The 23,544-nt window shown below is 32.8% G+C and overlaps 22 non-coding genes across 22 annotated transcripts; all 22 read right to left on the reverse strand.

Annotated features, from left to right (window-relative positions):
* Positions 1–897: 897 nt before the first annotated feature.
* On the reverse strand, positions 898–971 carry Trnai-aau (transfer RNA isoleucine (anticodon AAU)). Its single transcript has one exon. It is a non-coding gene; the product is annotated as a tRNA-Ile (tRNA).
* Positions 972–3,173: 2,202 nt separating this feature from the next.
* Positions 3,174–3,247, reverse strand: Trnai-aau (transfer RNA isoleucine (anticodon AAU)). Its single transcript has one exon. It is a non-coding gene; the product is annotated as a tRNA-Ile (tRNA).
* A 285-nt stretch (positions 3,248–3,532) lies between these two features.
* Positions 3,533–3,606, reverse strand: Trnai-aau (transfer RNA isoleucine (anticodon AAU)). Its single transcript has one exon. It is a non-coding gene; the product is annotated as a tRNA-Ile (tRNA).
* A 6,515-nt stretch (positions 3,607–10,121) lies between these two features.
* On the reverse strand, positions 10,122–10,195 carry Trnai-aau (transfer RNA isoleucine (anticodon AAU)). The gene has a single exon. It is a non-coding gene; the product is annotated as a tRNA-Ile (tRNA).
* A 285-nt stretch (positions 10,196–10,480) lies between these two features.
* Trnai-aau (transfer RNA isoleucine (anticodon AAU)) lies at positions 10,481–10,554 on the reverse strand. The gene has a single exon. It is a non-coding gene; the product is annotated as a tRNA-Ile (tRNA).
* Positions 10,555–10,826: 272 nt separating this feature from the next.
* Positions 10,827–10,900, reverse strand: Trnai-aau (transfer RNA isoleucine (anticodon AAU)). The gene has a single exon. It is a non-coding gene; the product is annotated as a tRNA-Ile (tRNA).
* A 285-nt stretch (positions 10,901–11,185) lies between these two features.
* On the reverse strand, positions 11,186–11,259 carry Trnai-aau (transfer RNA isoleucine (anticodon AAU)). The gene has a single exon. It is a non-coding gene; the product is annotated as a tRNA-Ile (tRNA).
* A 272-nt stretch (positions 11,260–11,531) lies between these two features.
* Positions 11,532–11,605, reverse strand: Trnai-aau (transfer RNA isoleucine (anticodon AAU)). The gene has a single exon. It is a non-coding gene; the product is annotated as a tRNA-Ile (tRNA).
* A 285-nt stretch (positions 11,606–11,890) lies between these two features.
* On the reverse strand, positions 11,891–11,964 carry Trnai-aau (transfer RNA isoleucine (anticodon AAU)). The gene has a single exon. It is a non-coding gene; the product is annotated as a tRNA-Ile (tRNA).
* A 272-nt stretch (positions 11,965–12,236) lies between these two features.
* Positions 12,237–12,310, reverse strand: Trnai-aau (transfer RNA isoleucine (anticodon AAU)). The gene has a single exon. It is a non-coding gene; the product is annotated as a tRNA-Ile (tRNA).
* Positions 12,311–14,711: 2,401 nt separating this feature from the next.
* Positions 14,712–14,785, reverse strand: Trnai-aau (transfer RNA isoleucine (anticodon AAU)). Its single transcript has one exon. It is a non-coding gene; the product is annotated as a tRNA-Ile (tRNA).
* Positions 14,786–15,070: 285 nt separating this feature from the next.
* Positions 15,071–15,144, reverse strand: Trnai-aau (transfer RNA isoleucine (anticodon AAU)). Its single transcript has one exon. It is a non-coding gene; the product is annotated as a tRNA-Ile (tRNA).
* A 272-nt stretch (positions 15,145–15,416) lies between these two features.
* On the reverse strand, positions 15,417–15,490 carry Trnai-aau (transfer RNA isoleucine (anticodon AAU)). The gene has a single exon. It is a non-coding gene; the product is annotated as a tRNA-Ile (tRNA).
* A 2,420-nt stretch (positions 15,491–17,910) lies between these two features.
* Positions 17,911–17,984, reverse strand: Trnai-aau (transfer RNA isoleucine (anticodon AAU)). Its single transcript has one exon. It is a non-coding gene; the product is annotated as a tRNA-Ile (tRNA).
* A 2,420-nt stretch (positions 17,985–20,404) lies between these two features.
* Trnai-aau (transfer RNA isoleucine (anticodon AAU)) lies at positions 20,405–20,478 on the reverse strand. Its single transcript has one exon. It is a non-coding gene; the product is annotated as a tRNA-Ile (tRNA).
* Positions 20,479–20,763: 285 nt separating this feature from the next.
* Positions 20,764–20,837, reverse strand: Trnai-aau (transfer RNA isoleucine (anticodon AAU)). Its single transcript has one exon. It is a non-coding gene; the product is annotated as a tRNA-Ile (tRNA).
* Positions 20,838–21,109: 272 nt separating this feature from the next.
* Positions 21,110–21,183, reverse strand: Trnai-aau (transfer RNA isoleucine (anticodon AAU)). Its single transcript has one exon. It is a non-coding gene; the product is annotated as a tRNA-Ile (tRNA).
* Positions 21,184–21,814: 631 nt separating this feature from the next.
* On the reverse strand, positions 21,815–21,888 carry Trnai-aau (transfer RNA isoleucine (anticodon AAU)). Its single transcript has one exon. It is a non-coding gene; the product is annotated as a tRNA-Ile (tRNA).
* Positions 21,889–22,173: 285 nt separating this feature from the next.
* Trnai-aau (transfer RNA isoleucine (anticodon AAU)) lies at positions 22,174–22,247 on the reverse strand. Its single transcript has one exon. It is a non-coding gene; the product is annotated as a tRNA-Ile (tRNA).
* A 272-nt stretch (positions 22,248–22,519) lies between these two features.
* Positions 22,520–22,593, reverse strand: Trnai-aau (transfer RNA isoleucine (anticodon AAU)). The gene has a single exon. It is a non-coding gene; the product is annotated as a tRNA-Ile (tRNA).
* A 285-nt stretch (positions 22,594–22,878) lies between these two features.
* Trnai-aau (transfer RNA isoleucine (anticodon AAU)) lies at positions 22,879–22,952 on the reverse strand. The gene has a single exon. It is a non-coding gene; the product is annotated as a tRNA-Ile (tRNA).
* Positions 22,953–23,224: 272 nt separating this feature from the next.
* Trnai-aau (transfer RNA isoleucine (anticodon AAU)) lies at positions 23,225–23,298 on the reverse strand. Its single transcript has one exon. It is a non-coding gene; the product is annotated as a tRNA-Ile (tRNA).
* Positions 23,299–23,544: the final 246 nt, after the last annotated feature.

The following is a 23,544-nucleotide window of genomic DNA, read 5'->3' on the forward strand; positions in this document are numbered from 1 at the left end:
TGAACACTCTGAGCAAACTTTTGTTTGGTTGTTATGAACCACACGATAGTATTTGGTGTCGGTGCCAAATTTAAAAGGCATTGACCACGGCAGGGCTACTACCCCTGGAGGAAACTTACACCTCATGAATCGTGTGCCATCAGCAACCTGAGTCCCAGGTACGGTTCTTCTATAAACAGGTGAAACTACTTTCACTCCTTTACTTTCAATCTTACTTGTAATCTCATCATCACAAATATAAGATGGCAATTTTATAACTGAAACTACAGTTATGTCAGAAAACATCATACTACACTCAAAATCTCTATTGGCAATTTCTACGCCTCGTAACATTTTAAACGCATTCTCTTTAGAGTCAAAGGTTATATCATATGACGATAAATCACATCGTACTACTGCTAATACACTATTCAGTCCGGTTAAAGTCTCAATATCATCTATCACAACTCTTTCTCCAATTACTTGTGTAGGAATTTTTTCCACCCTAACAGTACATTCTCGCTGATAGTATTTATTATCAGTAACATAATTCTGTTTAGAAAACCGATTTCTATTTTCCTTTGGGTTTCTACGAGAATTTCCTAAATTCGGACGATTCGGCTCCAACTGAGACATTTTTAAATTCCAAAGCAAGCACTGCCTAACAAAAAAAGTCAAGCGCACCCAAGTCAACCCCCCTCCTCCAAACGATTAAATCGTTAATGAGTAGGGGTAAACAACATATATATAAACAGTTTATCAGTTCCGAAATGTCAATTACAATGCAATGTTCATCTGAATTACCTTTGTTTATGAATATATCATATATAATCCGTCGAATTCAACGAAATTTTTCCGGAGACTTGTTTACACTTCCATCATGGGCTGTGCTCAATTCATCACCGTCAAAAAAATTCATGGCCAATGTGGGGATCGAACCCACGACATTCGCGTTATTAGCACGACGCTCTAACCAACTGAGCTAACCGGCCGTTGGAAACAATTTGGGAAATTTTATGTACTTATATATGGGTATCATATTCTTACAGAATTACATATAAAGAAAGGATATCTAAACTTTAGATATGTTCAAATCATTTGTACTTTGAATCTAAATGCGTTTTCTTGTCTAAAATAGTGTTGGATTTTGTGCTATTCTCATTGTGAGTCCATTTCATGGAAATTGTAAACATCACTGAACTTTTAATTTATTATTATATTCTCATGTTGAGAATTACTATACTAGTTTAGTGGGCGACAAAAACTAGAAAAATATATGGCCAATGTGGGGATCGAACCCACGACATTCGCGTTATTAGCACGACGCTCTTTTTTTTTATCTTTATTATATTCACAATCTATATATACATATCACAGTTCACAATTACAATTACACATAAATGAAAACATTGTAAATATTTATTGTCCTTTCTCTGAAATGGAAAATATTCTAAGTATTATACAATATATATATTTTCTTATTTTATTTCACCCTGAAATGACTCTCTGGTAACTTGCTTATACTTTAATCTTCTACTCTCTTATTTTTTTTTTTGTACTTTTTCTCAATTTTAAATAAAATAATAAAACAACAGTTCAACTATTACAAGGAGAAAAACAATCGGAAATGTTAATAAATACGCAAATGATCTATTTTAATTAATGTTGGTTGTTTTAAAAAACGGTTGGTTTCCAGACCAGAATTTTGATACACCACAAAAATTATTTTAGAATTATTTAACATATTCAACATCAAATATCCCCCTCCCTAATAACAGTTTATTCATCAAAACACCACAAACAAAGTCTGTGCATCTCTGCATATCTTTCAATTCTTGGAATAGCACGAACATAACACTTAATTTCATCATTGTCCGATTTTCTAATGTCTCTAAATTTGTAGACGGAAGACATTGCGTTTTCATATTCGATTTTGTCAGTTTCTAAATTTACATGACGAAATTCACCGCGCTTCCCTAATGTCCATATAACTACCATTTCTTTCTTTTTTAATTTTCCTATCAAACAACTTCCGTCTGATCGTTGGCTGTATACAATTTTCTGAAAATGACTATCTGTACACGGACTCTTCCCTGTAATTATTAACTTCGGAGCGATAGTTTTTATTTTTGTCTATTTCTTTATTTTCTTTTTCTTTAACATCCGTGTGTAAATTCCGTTCAGTTCGCGAACCTTGACACACTATACTTTCCGTTAATACATTGTCCTTTAAATTGATTGTTTTGTCTATCGATGCACAAACCGGCTGAACAATTTTCACTACAGGTGTAGTGTTTACCTTTTCTGCTGGGGCTACTGATGGGAGATCTATCGTTTCATCGTGTAGCATATCATCACCCGATTCCATTTCCACTTCTGAATTATCGATATTAATGTTAAGTGTCTTATTAACGTCGTCTTCTGTATTGTTTATTCTTTCTTTCAATGTTTTCATTCTTTTATTGTCTCTGTCTCTATTAGATCTGGAATTATGCTTGATTCCTCTATTTACATGTAGTGCATCACCCCTTGTCCAAACCAATGACATTCTCATTTTGTCACCAAGGTAATTGGAATTCCATGTTAATTGTTCATAATCATCTATAACACTGTTAATTAACGCAACTAAGGGCTTTGGTAATTTTTCCATAATGATTTCCCTTTAAAGTACCTCAACGTTTCACAGCAAAAAGTAAAGTTCACAAAATAACAAATACGCACAGTATAATTCTCAAAAATGTCAGTATTTCAACTTACATTACTGTTAGATAGTCACATTTACTTATTCCGGCTGGTTAAATCCAAATCCACTAGAAATAGTAACCCAATAACAGGAGCAGAAAATTACATGTCTATATCCGTTTAAGGTGCGCTCGACTTTTTTCATTAGCACGACGCTCTAACCAACTGAGCTAACCGGCCCTTGAAACTTACTTTGGAAATTTTATATATTTATTCAAACATATCAACATGAACAATTGTCATTTTCACAAGTCTAAACGCTGGATGTTCACTTCATTTGACGGCATTCCAGTTGACAAGGTCAAAAGCGTGGAAATCGTGCAAAAAATGGTTCAAAGTTTAAACCTACCACTTCTTTTTACATTTCCTGACGTTAAGAGTATCTTTTGACGAACTTCTGTTATCTCGGACATAGCCGAAAAGCTTTAATACTATAGACTATCAAAAATTCATGGCCAATGTGGGGATCGAACCCACGACATTCGCGTTATTAGCACGACGCTCTAACCAACTGAGCTAACCGGCCGATGGAAACAATTTGGGAAATTTTATGTACTTATATATAGGTATCATATTCTTACAGAATTACATATAAAGAAAGGATATCTAAACTTTAGATATGTTCAAATCATTTGTACTTTGAATCTAAATGCGTTTTCTTGTCTAAAATAGTGTTGGATTTTGTGCTATTCTCATTGTGAGTCCATTTCATGGAAATTGTAAACATCACTGAACTTTTAATTTATTATTATATTCTCATGTTGAGAATTACTATACTAGTTTAGTGGGCGACAAAAACTAGAAAAATATATGGCCAATGTGGGGATCGAACCCACGACATTCGCGTTATTAGCACGACGCTCTAACCAACTGAGCTAACCGGCCCTTGAAACTTACTTTGGAAATTTTATATATTTATTCAAACATATCAACATGAACAATTGTCATTTTCACAAGTCTAAACGCTGGATGTTCACTTCATTTGACGGCATTCCAGTTGACAAGGTCAAAAGCGTGGAAATCGTGCAAAAAATGGTTAAAAGTTTAAACCTACCACTTCTTTTTACATTTCCTGACGTTAAGAGTATCTTTTGACGAACTTCTGTTATCTCGGACATAGCCGAAAAGCTTTAATACTATAGACTATCAAAAATTCATGGCCAATGTGGGGATCGAACCCACGACATTTGCGTTATTAGCACGACGCTCTTTTTTTTTTATCTTTATTAAAATAAGACATCATATTATACACATTAAAATACATAAAACATTATCACAAGTGTCAATATCAATTCGAAATGTCTATAACATTCAATTTCAAGCTTCTGTATAAATGTCTACATGACACAATCAGTTTATATATTCAAATAACTACAATTTAAATATTATATCATCGTCTACTTCTTTAAGCAGAGGGTTATCAAGCAAAAATTTCTTTTCAAATAAAGAATTCATTTTACATTTCTGACACATATACACATAAAAATACATGACATAATGTTTCAGTGTGTACTTGAAAAGTTGAACCAAATTAACATTTGTTTTGCCATTCATTATAATATTCCTTCTTCTAAATATACAATATCTTGCAGTTGAAAGCAGAAAGTTAACAAAACTGTCATTAACACCTTTCATTTTCCAATTTAACCCAAATAGTAGCAAATGTTCACTCTGTACACCACTTATCTTGTCAGAATCACAATTTTCAAATAATTTTACAAACAGTTCAGACAAATAGTTATGGAATTCTAAAAGTTCATCACAGTTTATAAACATATGTAATAGATCTTCAATTTCACTACCACAAACATCACATAAATCATCATCAGACCATCCAATTCTTTTGAATTTACTTTTGGTAAATATACAATTATGAAGTATTTTGTAATCTAGTTCAATAAACTTTCCAGGCTTCCAGAATAAATTAACATTACACCACATTTGACTAAGGTCATTATCATCAATATTGAACAGTGTTTTCCACATTTCAACACCACATGGATCTTTACAAATATCATCTAATAAACAATTATACAGCTTTTTAACAGTACACAATGGTAACTCAAATGGTACATGATTAATGATAACAGAAATGTCTATTGTTCTTTTTGCATTCCTATGATGCAATTCACTTTGCACGGTCTGCTTCCAGTCATCAGGAATTGCACAAATTAAACAATGATAACGGTCAATTACATTCTTTACATTTGCATTTTCAAATACATTTTGTATCATTTCAACAATAGCACAATCAGGTAAAAACCCTGTTTTAACCTCATAACATATGTCCTTAAGAGTAATAATACCAGCATTTATAAAATCACACCAAAGTATTGATTTATCCTTCAATACAATCTCCGGATTCCTAAACAATGGTTGGTCATATATGTTTTCTACACTTAATTTCAATTCAGACTTCTGTCTCAAGATATACCAAGCTTCTAACATTTCAATATACACAATCGGTAAACATTTTAACTCACAATGTTGTACTTGAATAAACAAGACTTCTAAACCAAGATTCATATTATAAATCTTTGATACAAAATATTTAAAAGTATGTTTCCATAGTACATCATATTCATCATTTATCAATCTTCCTAAAAACTTTAGTCTAAATGCATGTATTTTACATTTCATGTCAACTAATTGCAAACCTCCATTACATTTAGTATTTATTATAACATTATAATTCACCAAATGAGATCTCTTATTCCATACAAAATTAACACATAAGATCTTTATCTCATGATAAGCCCATTCCGGGATAGAGGATACAAAAAGAGTGTACCAAAATCTGGACATCATTAACGTATTTACAACAACAACTCTACCCTGCAATGTTAATTGCCTTTGTAGCCATATATTCAAAAGAGATTTTAATTTTGATATCTTTTCTTTCCAATTTAGATCATCACATATATTTCTGTTTTTTCCAACATAAACACCAAGTAACTGTACATTATTATCACATACTTGTAAACCATACTCCTGTTTTTCAACAGGTGACAAATCTCCCTTTCCAACATATAAAATTTCAGATTTTTGTCTATTAATTTTAGCACCAGTTGCTCTACTATATAGATCAAAAACTTTAAAAACTTCTGATATAGATTGTTTACTACAGACAGATAAAGTTGTATCGTCTGCATGCTGAAAAATTAATCCTACTTTTCCACTATTTGGAACAACAATACCTTTTATCAAATCATTTTTAACAATCTCACTATGTAAAGGCTCAGCAGCTAAAACATACAATAAAGCACTTATAGGACAGCCTTGTCTAATACCATTCTTAATATAAAAATAGTTTGTTAAGAAACCATTGCATTTTACTGCACTATTAATACCATTATAAAATATTTCAATCCATTTAATAAATTTATCTCCAAAACCATATCTTTTTAGAACCTTCAATAAATATGAGTGACTCACTCTATCAAATGCCTTTTCTTGATCAATTTTGATAATATAACCTTCAAGTTCATCTCTTTCAATAATTTCTATGATATCTCTAACATTTGCTACATTATTAGATATATCTCGACCCATTATACAACAAGTTTGGTCTACAGAAATAATTTTTGGTAAAACAGTTTTAAACCTATTTGCCATTATCCTGGCCAAAATTTTATAATCAACCTGTAACAGAGATATCGGTCTATAATTTTTAAGGGATCTTCTGTCACCTTTTTTCTTAAATACAAGACTTATAACACCACATTTCATTGATCTACTTAAAAATCCCTTTTGTTGAATAGTATTATAAAGTTTCATAAGTACATACTTAAGCTCAGAATAAAAATGACAATAAAACTCAACAGTAAGTCCGTCAGATCCTGGACTTTTATTTTTAGACATTTGAGATAATGCTTTTATTATTTCATCAAACGAAATATCTGACTCACATAATTGATGATCATTTTCATCTATTTTTACATCTACACAATCCAATAATTCATTCATTTTTATATCATCAGTATCAACACAAGTATACAATTCTTTATAAAAATCATATTGCAAATCTAAAATACCATTAATATCATTAACACATTCATTATTCACATTCAACAATTCCTTTACAGAATTATTCTCCTGTTTATATTTTTCTAAATTTAAAAAATATTTTGTATTTTTGTCTGATTCAACAGCCCAAACAGCTTTAGATCTGAGAACAGCGCCTCTACATTTTTCTAATTCATATTGAGACAATTCTAATCTCAAACTTTCCAATTTAGCTATATCAATATCATTGCCATTGGCAGCTTTTTCACATAAAGTATTAATTTGCTTTTCTAATCTAAAATAATCTCTTCTATTTTCCTTAGCTAAAGAAGAAGAAAAAATTTGGGAATATCTTTTAATTTTATACTTAAGATTATCCCACCATATCAAAATATCTCTTTCATGTAACTCATTTTCTTTTTCTACAGTTATAATTTCTTTAACTCTTCTAACATACTGTTCATTTTGTAGAAGAGTATTATTAAGGATCCACAAACCAGGACTTCTTTCTATATTGTTACAGTTTACATTCAATATAACAAAAGCATGATCACTTAAACTAGTTAAGTTATAATATACATTTTGAATACATGGTGACAACTGTCTACTAACTAAAAAATAATCTATCCTACTCTGTTGTAATTCATTATTACTAATACGTTTCCATGAAAATATTCTATTGTGGGTGTTTCTAGCACGCCACACATCATACACATTATTATTATTAACTATTTCATATAATTTTCTACATGGTTCATCTACAATATGTTTTGTTTTGCCACCTCTGTCTAAATTAGACAAACTAGTATTGAAGTCGCCTCCAATAATTAAATTGTCCATTTTATCCGTATACAGTTTCACAAATTCAAAGAAATATGTTCTTCCAGTTAACGTATTTGGCGCATATAACGATATAATATTGTACAATTTTTCATTCTCAAGAAATGTTACATGTAAAAATCTACCTTTTTCATCAGAATAAACAAACTGTATCTTATCTTTACAATCATCATTTAAAAGTACAGCAACACCTTGTCTACAATTCAAACCATTATTACAAGTGATTTTACCTGGATATAAATGCTTTATACTATCTATATAATTATTATCCCAAAAAGTCTCCTGTAAAAGTACAATACTAATTTTTTTATCATCAATAACGTTAAAAAAAGTTCTGAAAATTATTTACACATCTAAGACCTGTACAATTAAATGAACATATAAGCACCATTGCAAAAATGAAATAAAATAAAATTACATATTTATCCATTGTTTACATCTTAGTACTTTCACAATTTTGACCTACAGATCTAACACCTTTACCATCTAGATTAGGAGGAGGGTTTAACCTTGATCTCCTTTCAAGCTTTCTCTGGTTTTTTTTTAATTTTCGAGCTTCCTTAGCACTAATAAATTGACCCACAATTTTAACATCAACATCACTATTTATATCCAGTATTTCTACTGAACTTTCATACCCATCACCAGAACAGACAGACAATTCTTCATTTTCTTTTGCACCTTCAGTGGTGATTACTTCATCACCAACCAAGGTGCCAATTATCTCATTCAATGAGAGACTATTCTCCATATCAACATCATTGATTTCACCACCCCCTCCTACAACAGTATCGCAGGAGATCGCGGCGTCATCATTTCTCTTGATTTTTTTACCTTCACTTAATTCTCTGTCTGTTCCAGCAATAATACTTGCACTCTCAACTATATCAGTTTCAATTGAACTATCTGTTCTATGATCATCATTGTCACCAAAACCATCCTCTGAAATTGGTCGCTTCCTCTTTAAACCATCTTGAACCCCATTTTGCTCATTGTGCACTTCTACGTCCACTACTGTTAACTTTGAGACTGCTGTTTTTCGCACTTTGTCTGACCCATCTAATTGTATTTTAGCTTCACTGTCCTGTTTTCCTTCATCTTCAATACATTTTTCACTTGGTGTACTTTCAATGTCATGTACATTTTCACTTAAAGTAGACTTTACCAAGGTTTCTGTTTCATCTGCACTATTTACATCTGGTCTTATTTGTATTATATCTTCAGAATTACTGTCATTAGCTACCATACAAATACAATCTTTTAATGATTGATCACAATCTGTACATTGACATACACACGGATATTTAGAACAATCAGTACAAGGACAAACGCACGGGTCACTTCGGCAATGGTGACATTTACATACACATGGAATTGTGTCACATGTGTAGCAAGTACATGTACATTTCAAGTTTGCATTTCCGCAAATTCTACATTTACACATACAGAAATATTCTCCACAGTCCGGACAATTTTTGTTATTTTCTTCTCGGTTACGGCTTTCATGTTCCCATCTCGTTGAAGGCTTACAAACACATTTCAACGGCAAATTACGGCAAAATTTACATTTTTTTGCTCGACAACTTTTCAAAGCATATCCAGTTTCTCCACAACCATAACACAAAAAATGTGGACAATCTTTCCTCATGTGCTCAGGAGATGAACACTCTGAGCAAACCTTTGTTTGGTTGTTATGAACCACACGATAGTATTTGGTGTCGGTGCCAAATTTAAAAGGCATTGACCACGGCAGGGCTACTACCCCTGGAGGAAACTTACACCTCATGAATCGTGTGCCATCAGCAACCTGAGTCCCAGGTATGGTTCTTCTATAAACAGGTGAAACTACTTTCACTCCTTTACTTTCAATTTTACTTGTAATCTCATCATCACAAATATAAGATGGCAATTTTATAACTGAAACTACAGTTATGTCAGAAAACATCATACTACACTCAAAATCTCTATTGGCAATTTCTACGCCTCGTAACATTTTAAACGCATTCTCTTTAGAGTCAAAGGTTATATCATATGACGATAAATCACATCGTACTACTGCTAATACACTATTCAGTCCGGTTAAAGTCTCAATATCATCTATCACAACTCTTTCTCCAATTACTTGTGTAGGAATTTTTTCCACCCTAACAGTACATTCTCGCTGATAGTATTTATTATCAGTAACATAATTCTGTTTAGAAAACCGATTTCTATTTTCCTTTGGGTTTCTACGAGAATTTCCTAAATTCGGACGATTCGGCTCCAACTGAGACATTTTTAAATTCCAAAGCAAGCACTGCCTAACAAAAAAAGTCAAGCGCACCCAAGTCAACCCCCCTCCTCCAAACGATTAAATCGTCAGAGTAGGGGTAAACAACATATATATAAACAGTTTATCAGTTCCGAAATGTCAATTACAATGCAATGTTCATCTGAATTACCTTTGTTTATGAATATATCATATATAATCCGTCGAATTCAACGAAATTTTTCCGGAGACTTGTTTACACTTCCATCATGGGCTGTGCTCAATTCATCACCGTCAAAAAAATTCATGGCCAATGTGGGGATCGAACCCACGACATTCGCGTTATTAGCACGACGCTCTAACCAACTGAGCTAACCGGCCGTTGGAAACAATTTGGGAAATTTTATGTACTTATATATGGGTATCATATTCGTACAGAATTACATATAAAGAAAGGATATCTAAACTTTAGATATGTTCAAATCATTTGTACTTTGAATCTAAATGCGTTTTCTTGTCTAAAATAGTGTTGGATTTTGTGCTATTCTCATTGTGAGTCCATTTCATGGAAATTGTAAACATCACTGAACTTTTAATTTATTATTATATTCTCATGTTGAGAATTACTATACTAGTTTAGTGGGCGACAAAAACTAGAAAAATATATGGCCAATGTGGGGATCGAACCCACGACATTCGCGTTATTAGCACGACGCTCTAACCAACTGAGCTAACCGGCCCTTGAAACTTACTTTGGAAATTTTATATATTTATTCAAACATATCAACATGAACAATTGTCATTTTCACAAGTCTAAACGCTGGATGTTCACTTCATTTGACGGCATTCCAGTTGACAAGGTCAAAAGCGTGGAAATCGTGCAAAAAATGGTTAAAAGTTTAAACCTACCACTTCTTTTTACATTTCCTGACGTTAAGAGTATCTTTTGACGAACTTCTGTTATCTCGGACATAGCCGAAAAGCTTTAATACTGTAGACTATCAAAAATTCATGGCCAATGTGGGGATCGAACCCACGACATTCGCGTTATTAGCACGACGCTCTAACCAACTGAGCTAACCGGCCGATGGAAACAATTTGGGAAATTTTATGTACTTATATATGGGTATCATATTCTTACAGAATTACATATAAAGAAAGGATATCTAAACTTTAGATATGTTCAAATCATTTGTACTTTGAATCTAAATGCGTTTTCTTGTCTAAAATAGTGTTGGATTTTGTGCTATTCTCATTGTGAGTCCATTTCATGGAAATTGTAAACATCACTGAACTTTTAATTTATTATTATATTCTCATGTTGAGAATTACTATACTAGTTTAGTGGGCGACAAAAACTAGGAAAATATATGGCCAATGTGGGGATCGAACCCACGACATTCGCGTTATTAGCACGACGCTCTAACCAACTGAGCTAACCGGCCCTTGAAACTTACTTTGGAAATTTTATATATTTATTCAAACATATCAACATGAACAATTGTCATTTTCACAAGTCTAAACGCTGGATGTTCACTTCATTTGACGGCATTCCAGTTGACAAGGTCAAAAGCGTGGAAATCGTGCAAAAAATGGTTAAAAGTTTAAACCTACCACTTCTTTTTACATTTCCTGACGTTAAGAGTATCTTTTGACGAACTTCTGTTATCTCGGACATAGCCGAAAAGCTTTAATACTGTAGACTATCAAAAATTCATGGCCAATGTGGGGATCGAACCCACGACATTCGCGTTATTAGCACGACGCTCTAACCAACTGAGCTAACCGGCCGATGGAAACAATTTGGGAAATTTTATGTACTTATATATGGGTATCATATTCTTACAGAATTACATATAAAGAAAGGATATCTAAACTTTAGATATGTTCAAATCATTTGTACTTTGAATCTAAATGCGTTTTCTTGTCTAAAATAGTGTTGGATTTTGTGCTATTCTCATTGTGAGTCCATTTCATGGAAATTGTAAACATCACTGAACTTTTAATTTATTATTATATTCTCATGTTGAGAATTACTATACTAGTTTAGTGGGCGACAAAAACTAGGAAAATATATGGCCAATGTGGGGATCGAACCCACGACATTCGCGTTATTAGCACGACGCTCTAACCAACTGAGCTAACCGGCCCTTGAAACTTACTTTGGAAATTTTATATATTTATTCAAACATATCAACATGAACAATTGTCATTTTCACAAGTCTAAACGCTGGATGTTCACTTCATTTGACGGCATTCCAGTTGACAAGGTCAAAAGCGTGGAAATCGTGCAAAAAATGGTTAAAAGTTTAAACCTACCACTTCTTTTTACATTTCCTGACGTTAAGAGTATCTTTTGACGAACTTCTGTTATCTCGGACATAGCCGAAAAGCTTTAATACTGTAGACTATCAAAAATTCATGGCCAATGTGGGGATCGAACCCACGACATTCGCGTTATTAGCACGACGCTCTAACCAACTGAGCTAACCGGCCGATGGAAACAATTTGGGAAATTTTATGTACTTATATATGGGTATCATATTCTTACAGAATTACATATAAAGAAAGGATATCTAAACTTTAGATATGTTCAAATCATTTGTACTTTGAATCTAAATGCGTTTTCTTGTCTAAAATAGTGTTGGATTTTGTGCTATTCTCATTGTGAGTCCATTTCATGGAAATTGTAAACATCACTGAACTTTTAATTTATTATTATATTCTCATGTTGAGAATTACTATACTAGTTTAGTGGGCGACAAAAACTAGAAAAATATATGGCCAATGTGGGGATCGAACCCACGACATTCGCGTTATTAGCACGACGCTCTTTTTTTTTTATCTTTATTATAATCAAACTTCGTATTTACATATCACAGTTCAGAATTACACATCAATGAAAACAATATAATCAATTATTGTCCTTTCTCTGAAAAGAAATATTCAATATTCTGCATTTACAATTCAAATGCGTGAAATATTTTCACGAACACAATTATCTGGTTATATACTCATATATAGATATCATATCATATCCTATAGAAAAATATTCATATACTTATATTCTAACTCACTCTTATCTACCATTCAGCACATACATTCAAATTGATATAAAGCTTACACAGAATACAAAGAAAAATTAGAGTGAACAATGATTATGACGTCTTATTTTCCGACAGAGGGCAAAAAATAATACAATAGAAAATATTGTTCGCACTGGGCTGGATTCCATTCCACAACGCAATCAAAATTCGAAGTATTAAATATCGAGTCAATCATCAGCTATTTAAAGACATGCAAACAGAGCACAAAAATTATCAAAATATTTTGAAAAACTTTTTCACAACATTCTCACAAACAACATACAAACTATCTCTCTTACAAATCAACATATAATAAAATAATGAAACAATTATAGTTTTTTATTTGTCGCAAATTCTATCATCTCATCTATTCCTTTTCTCACATCATCAGTCATCAATTTCGGTATTGTTCTTACATCACGAAAATCTTCAGTCAACACTTTATTAAATTTATAGAAACCTCGGTCACTGCAATCGAGTATTTCAAATTCTTTATCATCTATATAATACAATATCAGACGTTTCCTCAATGTTTTTCCGATCAATATTTCGTTGCGACCTCCTGATTGTTTCAAAACAAATTTTGGAATTAACTTAATATCAGTTGCAATATTTGACGGAAATGTTTGTTTACTTTTGTCATTTTGTTCTACCATTCTATCGCGTTGAGATGTAGCAGATAAAATATCACTGTAATTTACTTTACTAAGCGGCATAAATTCTGAAAGTACATTTCCTTTTGTTTTACATTTATCCTTTTCAATTATGTCAATGGATAATCCACGTTTGTTTTTATTTACATTGTTAATTTCACTATTCAATGACACAGAACATTCTTTGCCTGTATCGATTGAACACAGTTCTATATTTGGACGTTCTATACTGGTTTCAATGTTACCTGTACATGCAGTAGTGGAGGCCTCAGACGGGTTCTCTTCAATGTCCATTATATCTGATGTATTTGTTGCTACCGTTTCGTCCCGTATTTGATTTGTTTCAAATGCACTATTCAAATGAATCACTTCGGTATGTTTTTCAATATTAGAAACACTATCAACAATATTGTTATATTCCTTCATACGTTTTTTGTCACGATTGACAGTTGAATTAGACTTTCGTTTACTTTTATTGTTATCTTCATTTGAAAACATGATAGAAATACGTGCTCTGTCATTTTCACCATGCACGGTAAATGTTATATTTCTAAATTGTCCACAAGCATTTTCTATGGTGCTCATCAATAAAGATGGAAGTCTCTCCATTATAAAACAATTCACCTTCGGTGGCCTCTTTCTATACGACAATGTTTACAAATACGTAATACTTTACAAACGACAGTTTTGTCATAATTAAAGAAAACAACTTACTTCTGATACAAGTTAGAATGTTTATATTCCTAATATATGCTTGGAAATCCGAGCAATCACTTATAACATAGTAATTTTTCCTTAGACATAAACAACACGTCCAGTCACTTAAAGGTCCACTCGACCACCCACGTTATTAGCACGACGCTCTAACCAACTGAGCTAACCGGCCCTTGAAACTTACTTTGGAAATTTTATATATTTATTCAAACATATCAACATGAACAATTGTCATTTTCACAAGTCTAAACGCTGGATGTTCACTTCATTTGACGGCATTCCAGTTGACAAGGTCAAAAGCGTGGAAATCGTGCAAAAAATGGTTAAAAGTTTAAACCTACCACTTCTTTTTACATTTCCTGACGTTAAGAGTATCTTTTGACGAACTTCTGTTATCTCGGACATAGCCGAAAAGCTTTAATACTGTAGACTATCAAAAATTCATGGCCAATGTGGGGATCGAACCCACGACATTCGCGTTATTAGCACGACGCTCTAACCAACTGAGCTAACCGGCCGATGGAAACAATTTGGGAAATTTTATGTACTTATATATGGGTATCATATTCTTACAGAATTACATATAAAGAAAGGATATCTAAACTTTAGATATGTTCAAATCATTTGTACTTTGAATCTAAATGCGTTTTCTTGTCTAAAATAGTGTTGGATTTTGTGCTATTCTCATTGTGAGTCCATTTCATGGAAATTGTAAACATCACTGAACTTTTAATTTATTATTATATTCTCATGTTGAGAATTACTATACTAGTTTAGTGGGCGACAAAAACTAGGAAAATATATGGCCAATGTGGGGATCGAACCCACGACATTCGCGTTATTAGCACGACGCTCTAACCAACTGAGCTAACCGGCCCTTGAAACTTACTTTGGAAATTTTATATATTTATTCAAACATATCAACATGAACAATTGTCATTTTCACAAGTCTAAACGCTGGATGTTCACTTCATTTGACGGCATTCCAGTTGACAAGGTCAAAAGCGTGGAAATCGTGCAAAAAATGGTTAAAAGTTTAAACCTACCACTTCTTTTTACATTTCCTGACGTTAAGAGTATCTTTTGACGAACTTCTGTTATCTCGGACATAGCCGAAAAGCTTTAATACTGTAGACTATCAAAAATTCATGGCCAATGTGGGGATCGAACCCACGACATTCGCGTTATTAGCACGACGCTCTAACCAACTGAGCTAACCGGCCGATGGAAACAATTTGGGAAATTTTATGTACTTATATATGGGTATCATATTCTTACAGAATTACATATAAAGAAAGGATATCTAAACTTTAGATATGTTCAAATCATTTGTACTTTGAATCTAAATGCGTTTTCTTGTCTAAAATAGTGTTGGATTTTGTGCTATTCTCATTGTGAGTCCATTTCATGGAAATTGTAAACATCACTGAACTTTTAATTTATTATTATATTCTCATGTTGAGAATTACTATACTAGTTTAGTGGGCGACAAAAACTAGGAAAATATATGGCCAATGTGGGGATCGAACCCACGACATTCGCGTTATTAGCACGACGCTCTTTTTTTTTTTTATCTTTATTATAATCCACAATTCATATATACATATCACAGTTTTAGTTACACAAAAATGAAAACATTGCCATTAGTTATTGTCCTTTCTCTGAAACGAATCACATTTCAAACATTATCTATATAGCGTGAAATATTTGTCACGAACATAATTGTCTGATTATTTACTTTCGATACTCATATTTATATACATATACATATCATTATTATAGAAAAATATCATATCCCTATACTTATATTCAATCTCTATCTAATCTTCCACTCATCTCATACATTCACAACTATTTAAAGCTTACACAGAATACAATGAAAAATCAAAAGAGTTAGATGTTTGTACAGTCTTATTGCCCGAAATATGACATAAAATGTTACAATCGAAATAATAGTTCGCACAGGGCTGGTCTCCATTCCACAACGCAAATAAAATCGAAAGTATTAAAATTAAGGCAATTATCAGCAATTATAAGACAAGCAAACAACATCACAGTATAATTATCATCGTTCAGCAAAAGCTTTTTCTCACATTTTCTCACAGAAACATACCCACTTTCTCTCTACAAAAACAAATTACAAAATATCAATAAAAAAATTACAGTCTTTTCATTTTCACAACTTTTTCCATCTTCAATATACCTTCATTCACTTCATCATTCATAAATGGTGTTGTTTCTACATCTTCAAAATCCTCGGTTAGCACTTTTTTATATCTAGAGTACTCATGTTCCCCGGGAAGGAGAAGTTCAAAATTTTTACCACTCATATGAAACAATACCAGACGTCCTCTTTCCGTTTTTCCAATCAACATGTCCATACCGCTCCGGCTTTTTTTAAAAACAATTTTCCTTATAATTCCACTTTCTGGTACTTTTCTATTATGTTCTTTCACTTTATCACATGATTGTGCACCTGGTGACGTAGTGAATACAATATCGCTATTATTCTTTTTACTAATTGTACATTTTGTTACTAAATTGTCTCCTTCTACGGTACACTTATTCTTTTCAATTCTATCAACAGTTATTCTTTGTTTACATTTTTCCACATTGTTTACATGTTTACCCTTTAAACAGGTTGGTGGCAAAGACAATTCATTACCTGTATCGATTGACAGTTCTATATTTGGACTCTCTATAACTTCAATGTTACCTGAAGTAGTAGAGGCCATAGACGGGTTATCGTCAATGTCCATTATATCTAGGGTATTTGTCGATACCTCTTCACTCGGTATTTGACTAATTTCAGATGAACGATCTGAACAAATCACATCTTTATGGTTCTCACTAATAGAACTGTTTGCATCATCAGTATTATATTCTTTCATCCGTTTTTTATCACGATTGACAGTAGAATTTGATTTTCTTTTAGTCTTATTACTATCTTGATTTGTAAAAACTATAGATACACGGGCTCTGTCATTCTCACCATGCACAGTAAATGATATATGACGAAATTGTCTACATGCGTTTTTTATAGTACTCGTTAATAACGCCGGGAGTCTTTCCATTATAAATATAGTTAAAAACAGTTATACAATTCACCCTCGGGTAGCCTCTTTCAATCCAACAATATTTACCACATTTCAAACAGTTAATAAAGACGGTTTTTTCAATATCAATGAAAAGAACTTACTTCTAAAACAAGTTAGAATGTTAATAATCCATATTTTAGCTTGGTAATCCGAGCAATAACTTATAATAAAGTAATATTTTCACTGTACACAAAAACAACGTCCTGTCATACAAAGGTCCACTCGACTTTTTTTTCATTAGCACGACGCTCTAACCAACTGAGCTAACCGGCCCTTGAAACTTACTTTGGAAATTTTATATATTTATTCAAACATATCAACATGAACAATTGTCATTTTCACAAGTCTAAACGCTGGATGTTCACTTCATTTGACGGCATTCCAGTTGACAAGGTCAAAAGCGTGGAAATCGTGCAAAAAATGGTTAAAAGTTTAAACCTACCACTTCTTTTTACATTTCCTGACGTTAAGAGTATCTTTTGACGAACTTCTGTTATCTCGGATATAGCCGAAAAGCTTTAATACTGTAGACTATCAAAAATTCATGGCCAATGTGGGGATCGAACCCACGACATTCGCGTTATTAGCACGACGCTCTAACCAACTGAGCTAACCGGCCGATGGAAACAATTTGGGAAATTTTATGTACTTATATATGGGAATCATATTCTTACAGAATTACATATAAAGAAAGGATATCTAAACTTTAGATATGTTCAAATCATTTGTACTTTGAATCTAAATGCGTTTTCTTGTCTAAAATAGTGTTGGATTTTGTGCTATTCTCATTGTGAGTCCATTTCATGGAAATTGTAAACATCACTGAACTTTTAATTTATTATTATATTCTCATGTTGAGAATTACTATACTAGTTTAGTGGGCGACAAAAACTAGAAAAATATATGGCCAATGTGGGGATCGAACCCACGACATTCGCGTTATAAGCACGACGCTCTTTTTTTTTTTTATCTTTATTATAATCCACAATTCATATATACATATCACAGTTTTAGTTACACAAAAATGAAAACATTGCCATTAGTTATTGTCCTTTCTCTGAAACGAATCACATTTCAAACATTATCTATATAGCGTGAAATATTTGTCACGAACATAATTGTCTGATTATTTACTTTTGATACTCATATTTATATACATATACATATCATTATTATAGAAAAATATCATATCCCTATACTTATATTCAATCTCTATCTAATCTTCCACTCATCTCATACATTCACAACTATTTAAAGCTTACACAGAATACAATGAAAAATCAAAAGAGTTAGATGTTTGTACAGTCTTATTGCCCGAAATATGACATAAAATGTTACAATCGAAATAATAGTTCGCACAGGGCTGGTCTCCATTCCACAACGCAAATAAAATCGAAAGTATTAAAATTAAGGCAATTATCAGCAATTATAAGACAAGCAAACAACATCACAGTATAATTATCATCGTTCAGCAAAAGCTTTTTCTCACATTTTCTCACAGAAACATACCCACTTTCTCTCTACAAAAACAAATTACAAAATATCAATAAAAAAATTACAGTCTTTTCATTTTCACAACTTTTTCCATCTTCAATATACCTTCATTCACTTCATCATTCATAAATGGTGTTGTTCGTACATCTTCAAAATCCTCGGTTAGCACTTTGTTATATCTAGAGTACTCATGTTCCCCGGGAAGGAGAAGTTCAAAATTTTTACCACTCATATGAAACAATACCAGACGTCCTCTTTCCGTTTTTCCAATCAACATGTCCATACCGCTCCGGCTTTTTTTAAAAACAATTTTCCTTATAATTCCACTTTCTGGTACTTTTCTATTATGTTCTTTCACTTTATCACATGATTGTGCACCTGGTGACGTAGTGGATACAATATCGCTATTATTCTTTTTACTAATTGTACATTTTGTTACTAAATTGTCTCCTTCTACGGTACACTTATTCTTTTCAATTCTATCAACAGTTATTCTTTGTTTACATTTTTCCACATTGTTTACATGTTTACCCTTTAAACAGGTTGGTGGCAAAGACAATTCATTACCTGTATCGATTGACAGTTCTATATTTGGACTCTCTATAACTTCAATGTTACCTGAAGTAGTAGAGGCCATAGACGGGTTATCGTCAATGTCCATTATATCTAGGGTATTTGTCGATACCTCTTCACTCGGTATTTGACTAATTTCAGATGAACGATCTGAACAAATCACATCTTTATGGTTCTCACTAATAGAACTGTTTGCATCATCAGTATTATATTCTTTCATCCGTTTTTTATCACGATTGACAGTAGAATTTGATTTTCTTTTAGTCTTATTACTATCTTGATTTGTAAAAACTATAGATACACGGGCTCTGTCATTCTCACCATGCACAGTAAATGATATATGACGAAATTGTCTACATGCGTTTTTTATAGTACTCGTTAATAACGCCGGGAGTCTTTCCATTATAAATATAGTTAAAAACAGTTATACAATTCACCCTCGGGTAGCCTCTTTCAATCCAACAATATTTACCACATTTCAAACAGTTAATAAAGACGGTTTTTTCAATATCAATGAAAAGAACTTACTTCTAAAACAAGTTAGAATGTTAATAATCCATATTTTAGCTTGGTAATCCGAGCAATAACTTATAATAAAGTAATATTTTCACTGTACACAAAAACAACGTCCTGTCATACAAAGGTCCACTCGACTTTTTTTTCATTAGCACGACGCTCTAACCAACTGAGCTAACCGGCCCTTGAAACTTACTTTGGAAATTTTATATATTTATTCAAACATATCAACATGAACAATTGTCATTTTCACAAGTCTAAACGCTGGATGTTCACTTCATTTGACGGCATTCCAGTTGACAAGGTCAAAAGCGTGGAAATCGTGCAAAAAATGGTTAAAAGTTTAAACCTACCACTTCTTTTTACATTTCCTGACGTTAAGAGTATCTTTTGACGAACTTCTGTTATCTCGGACATAGCCGAAAAGCTTTAATACTATAGACTATCAAAAATTCATGGCCAATGTGGGGATCGAACCCACGACATTCGCGTTATTAGCACGACGCTCTAACCAACTGAGCTAACCGGCCGATGGAAACAATTTGGGAAATTTTATGTACTTATATATGGGTATCATATTCGTACAGAATTACATATAAAGAAAGGATATCTAAACTTTAGATATGTTCAAATCATTTGTACTTTGAATCTAAATGCGTTTTCTTGTCTAAAATAGTGTTGGATTTTGTGCTATTCTCATTGTGAGTCCATTTCATGGAAATTGTAAACATCACTGAACTTTTAATTTATTATTATATTCTCATGTTGAGAATTACTATACTAGTTTAGTGGGCGACAAAAACTAGAAAAATATATGGCCAATGTGGGGATCGAACCCACGACATTCGCGTTATTAGCACGACGCTCTAACCAACTGAGCTAACCGGCCCTTGAAACTTACTTTGGAAATTTTATATATTTATTCAAACATATCAACATGAACAATTGTCATTTTCACAAGTCTAAACGCTGGATGTTCACTTCATTTGACGGCATTCCAGTTGACAAGGTCAAAAGCGTGGAAATCGTGCAAAAAATGGTTAAAAGTTTAAACCTACCACTTCTTTTTACATTTCCTGACGTTAAGAGTATCTTTTGACGAACTTCTGTTATCTCGGACATAGCCGAAAAGCTTTAATACTATAGACTATCAAAAATTCATGGCCAATGTGGGGATCGAACCCACGACATTCGCGTTATTAGCACGACGCTCTAACCAACTGAGCTAACCGGCCGATGGAAACAATTTGGGAAATTTTATGTACTTATATATGGGTATCATATTCGTACAGAATTACATATAAAGAAAGGATATCTAAACTTTAGATATGTTCAAATCATTTGTACTTTGAATCTAAATGCGTTTTCTTGTCTAAAATAGTGTTGGATTTTGTGCTATTCTCATTGTGAGTCCATTTCATGGAAATTGTAAACATCACTGAACTTTTAATTTATTATTATATTCTCATGTTGAGAATTACTATACTAGTTTGGTGGGCGACAAAAACTAGAAAAATATATGGCCAATGTGGGGATCGAACCCACGACATTTGCGTTATTAGCACGACGCTCTAACCAACTGAGCTAACCGGCCCTTGAAACTTACTTTGGAAATTTTATATATTTATTCAAACATATCAACATGAACAATTGTCATTTTCACAAGTCTAAACGCTGGATGTTCACTTCATTTGACGGCATTCCAGTTGACAAGGTCAAAAGCGTGGAAATCGTGCAAAAAATGGTTAAAAGTTTAAACCTACCACTTCTTTTTACATTTCCTGACGTTAAGAGTATCTTTTGACGAACTTCTGTTATCTCGGACATAGCCGAAAAGCTTTAATACTATAGACTATCAAAAATTCATGGCCAATGTGGGGATCGAACCCACGACATTCGCGTTATTAGCACGACGCTCTAACCAACTGAGCTAACCGGCCGATGGAAACAATTTGGGAAATTTTATGTACTTATATATGGGTATCATATTCGTACAGAATTACATATAAAGAAAGGATATCTAAACTTTAGATATGTTCAAATCATTTGTACTTTGAATCTAAATGCGTTTTCTTGTCTAAAATAGTGTTGGATTTTGTGCTATTCTCATTGTGAGTCCATTTCATGGAAATTGTAAACATCACTGAACTTTTAGTTTATTATTATATTCTCATGTTGAGAATTACTATACTAGTTTAGTGGGCGACAAAAACTAGAAAAATATATGGCCAATGTGGGGATCGAACCCACGACATTCGCGTTATTAGCACGACGCTCTAACCAACTGAGCTAACCGGCCCTTGAAACTTACTTTGGAAATTTTATATATTTATTCAAACATATCAACATGAACAATTGTCATTTTCACAAGTCTAAACGCTGGATGTTCACTTCATTTGACGGCATTCCAGTTGACAAGGTCAAAAGCGTGGAAATCGTGCAAAAAATGGTTAAAAGTTTAAACCTACCACTTCTTTTTACATTTCCTGACGTTAAGAGTATCTTTTGACGAACTTCTGTTATCTCGGACATAGCCGAAAAGCTTTAATACTATAGACTATCAAAAATTCATGGCCAATGTGGGGATCGAACCCACGACATTCGCGTTATTAGCACGACGCTCTAACCAACTGAGCTAACCGGCCGATGGAAACAATTTGGGAAATTTTATGTACTTATATATGGGTATCATATTCGTACAGAATTACATATAAAGAAAGGATATCTAAACTTTAGATATGTTCAAATCATTTGTACTTTGAATCTAAATGCGTTTTCTTGTCTAAAATAGTGTTGGATTTTGTGCTATTCTCATTGTGAGTCCATTTCATGGAAATTGTAAACATCACTGAACTTTTAATTTATTATTATATTCTCATGTTGAGAATTACTATACTAGTTTAGTGGGCGACAAAAACTAGAAAAATATATGGCCAATGTGGGGATCGAACCCACGACATTCGCGTTATTAGCACGACGCTCTAACCAACTGAGCTAACCGGCCCTTGAAACTTACTTTGGAAATTTTATATATTTATTCAAACATATCAACATGAACAATTGTCATTTTCACAAGTCTAAACGCTGGATGTTCACTTCATTTGACGGCATTCCAGTTGACAAGGTCAAAAGCGTGGAAATCGTGCAAAAAATGGTTAAAAGTTTAAACCTACCACTTCTTTTTACATTTCCTGACGTTAAGAGTATCTTTTGACGAACTTCTGTTATCTCGGACATAGCCGAAAAGCTTTAATACTATAGACTATCAAAAATTCATGGCCAATGTGGGGATCGAACCCACGACATTCGCGTTATTAGCACGACGCTCTAACCAACTGAGCTAACCGGCCGATGGAAACGATTTGGGAAATTTTATGTACTTATATATGGGTATCATATTCGTACAGAATTACATATAAAGAAAGGATATCTAAACTTTAGATATGTTCAAATCATTTGTACTTTGAATCTAAATGCGTTTTCTTGTCTAAAATAGTGTTGGATTTTGTGCTATTCTCATTGTGAGTCCATTTCATGGAAATTGTAAACATCACTGAACTTTTAATTTATTATTATATTCTCATGTTGAGAATTAC

Source organism: Mytilus edulis, chromosome 5 (genome assembly GCF_963676685.1).
Source record: "Mytilus edulis chromosome 5, xbMytEdul2.2, whole genome shotgun sequence".
NCBI classification, from domain to species: domain Eukaryota; kingdom Metazoa; phylum Mollusca; class Bivalvia; order Mytilida; family Mytilidae; genus Mytilus; species Mytilus edulis.